This window comes from Galeopterus variegatus, unplaced genomic scaffold, assembly GCF_000696425.1.
Source record: "Galeopterus variegatus unplaced genomic scaffold, G_variegatus-3.0.2 Scaffold3091, whole genome shotgun sequence".
Taxonomy (NCBI): domain Eukaryota; kingdom Metazoa; phylum Chordata; class Mammalia; order Dermoptera; family Cynocephalidae; genus Galeopterus; species Galeopterus variegatus.
Window position 1 is genome coordinate 175,640 of NW_007729202.1, and position 3,445 is coordinate 179,084.

Here is a 3,445-nt window from a genome sequence, read left to right on the forward strand (position 1 = left end):
TTGAGAAAGTTAGCCAAACCTTAGGAGAAAAATTCTCAGGAAAGCTTCACCAGAGAGTTCTTATGCACTCCATCAACACTCTCAATGCCCTTACTCTTTCCTCTCATCAAACAAGGGCAATTTTGTGAGAGTTTTGATGGGACATTATAGGCATCCACCTTACAGTCTTGATTTGGCTCCTTCTGACTTCTTTCTGTTCCCTAATCTTAACAGATTTTTTAAAGGACACTCGTTTTTATTCAGTTAATAATGTAAATGGACTGTATTGTCATAATTAAATACCCAGGATCCTCAGTTCTTTAGGGCTGGACTAAATGGCTGGTGTCATTGCTTACCAAAGTGTCTTGAACATGATCAAGCTTAGGCTGAGAAATAAAGTTTCTATTTTCCATTTTTATTTCTATTTTTATTGTTTTCCTAAAATATATTTTATTCTTTTCAACTGCTGCTTACAACATAATCTAAAACAATCACTAGGATTATAAATCATGTAACTGCTTACAATTCAAAGGCAAGGTGTAGTTAAGATATTTCATTTGCAACAGTCTCCCATAAATACAAAATTGTTTATAAGAAAATTCATAGCATACCTTGTTAAAGGACAATATCTTAGTTCTTTGGAGACGTATGCCTCAAGCACCAACACTGAAGTCACTGGTTATATTCATAATCAGCTTAGCGAGGATGTTTCTCACCGCCTAAGATCTGTAGGACAGTTGGGGTATGTCTGTAGAGCATTTATAATTTGAGTATTATCCAAAAGTAGTTTCATCAGCTGGTACTCTTCTCTGTGAATGTATTGAAGCACTTTCCCTGGGCTTTATTAATTCTAATTGTAAATGTTCAAAAGCCTCATGACAACAGGTTTTTCAAAGTTATAAACAGAATGGGCCTTCCTTTGAAAAAACTTCTGAAATTCATTATAGACCATTTAAAAACTAAAGGCCTCTTCTTCATAGATGTCATTTAAATGTTTTATTGCAATTATAAGACAGATTTCCAAGACTGATAGACTATGTACAATATTTGCTTTAGATTTCATGTTTCACAGCCTGTTTGCCTCCACCAGATCTGCTGTAATCATAAATGCATGTGATGCTGTTACTGGATTTAAAGCAAGCATCAACAGCACGTGTAATGACTGCAGGTTTTTGCTAACACTGAAATACTTATGTAGTACATCTCACACACTTCTGTCTTCTGAGAGCCACAGAACATTCTCATTCCACTTCTCAGCAAAAAGTTTGTTGGAAAGTCTGTAAGTAGAGATGATTGTTCTTTAAATATTTTTTTTTTCAAAGATGACCAGTAAGTGGATCTTAACCCTTGTCTTGGTGTTGTCAGCACCACACTCAGCCAGTGAGCGAACCAGCCATCCATATATGGGATCCGAACCCATGGCTTTGGTGTTATCAGCACCACACTCTCCTGAGTGAGCCACAGGCCGGTCCGTTCTTTAAATATTTTAACATACTGCAGAAAACCAAAGAAGTTTATTAAGTGTATCTGCCAGTGAGAAAATCATGACTTCACTCTTTTTTCTAACAATCCCAAAATATCCAATCTACATGTAAGACTAGTAACTGCTATTGGAGTCTGTGCAGACTGAGAAATGTCAAACAGATTATAGAGGAGTGTTTGGTTTTTATGGTGAGAAAGAAGATCAAATTCATCTAATATGAAGATCGCTGGGCAACTGCTGATCCGGTCACTTTTAAAAAGCTTCCAGAAGAAATAAAAGGCTTTCAGCAAGCTTCCAAAAACCTTATCTCCAACTACATTTTCCAGATTTAACTGCCTTGTGATTTCCTTCAGGGCAATTTTATCATTGATCTGCAGCCGTCCATTTAGGTGAATTTGTAACACATTTTCACTCACTTCTACTTCCATGAATTCTTTCAAAGCACCATTTATTAACTTGGTCTTTCCTGTCCATTAATGAGTACAGAGTTACTTTCTCCATGGATAGCAGTTCTTTTCTTTTTAGCAGCTCAGTTAAGTGTGTGCACTGTACTTGCACTTCAAATAGGTTTCTATGTGAGCTCTGAAGACAAAATCTTTCACGTAAAATTCTTTGTACCTGTGAAAGATGCTCTGTGTGTATGAAGTTGTTACCTTTTGATTTATGACTGTTCATTTCAACAATTCAAATCCTCTTGCAGAAAAGCCTACCTTTACCAGGACAAAGCCAGGATCCAGAGACTGCAAGAATCGTTTCACAGGATCACCTTGCTATGTTCTCTGCTCGGGTTCACCTGCTGCTGCCAACAACAACACACAACCACTCCTGGCATGTCCTACATGCACTGCCTTTCCCACTCCACCCACCTCCCACCCAAACACTATTTTTATTTTTTAATTTCATTCTTCCACAGGCTTTGTGAAGTTCCCTTGTATAGTCAAATTCAGAATTTCTTAAATATTGTAATGGTGTTGTGTAAATTACTTATAACTCTAGTATAAAGGTTGAAAGACAAAAGTACTAAATAATTATAGCTACAATAATTTGTTTATGCCTAAACAATGTAAAAAAATGTAAATTGTGACATCAAAAACATAAAATGGGGTGGAGTAAAAGTATATATTTTTTATATGTGATCTAAGTTTAGTTCCTATCAGCTTAAAATAAACTATTGTAACTGTAAGATGTTCTATGTAAGCCTCATTGTAACCACAATGCAAAAACCTATAGTAGATATAGAAAAGATAAAGGAATAAAAACTTATGGGATGCAGCAAAAGCAGCTCTAATAGGGAAGTTTATAGTGATAAATTTCAACATTAAGAAAACAAAAAGATCTCAATAAACAACCTAACTTTGCACCTCAAGGAGATAGGAAAAGAACAAACTAAGCCCAAAGTTACTAGAAAGAAGGAAATAATAACATAGATTAGAGCAAACATAAGTGGAAATAGAGACTAGAAAAACAATAGAAAAGATAAACAAACCCAAGAGTCGGTTTTTTGAAAAGATAAATTTGATGAAACTTTAGCTAGGCTAGCTAAGGGGAAAAAAGGGAAGATGCAAATAAAATCAGAAATGAAAAAGAAGACATTGCAATTCATACCACAGAAGTAAAAAGGACCATAAGAGAATACTATGACCAATTATTTGCCAACAAGTTAAATAAGCTAGAAGAAATTGATAAATTCCTAGAAATATACAACCTTACAAGACTGAATCACAAAAACAGGAAAATCTGAACATATTAATAGGTAAGAAGGTTGAATCAGTAATCAAAACATCCCATCAAGGAAAATCCTGGTATATGATAGCCTCACTGCTGAATTCTATCAAGTATTTAAAGAAGAATTAATACCAGTAGTTTTCAAACTCTTCCAAAAAATTGAAGAGGAGGAAATATTTTCAAACTCATTTAATGAGGCCAGCATCACCTTAATAGCCAGAAAAGGACACTACTAGAAAAGAAAGCTACAGACCAATA

The 3,445-nt window shown here is 35.0% G+C and overlaps 1 pseudogene; it reads right to left on the bottom strand.

The window, feature by feature from the left end:
- Nucleotides 1-670: 670 nt before the first annotated feature.
- LOC103599782 lies at nt 671-2,137 on the bottom strand (annotated as a pseudogene).
- Nucleotides 2,138-3,445: the final 1,308 nt, after the last annotated feature.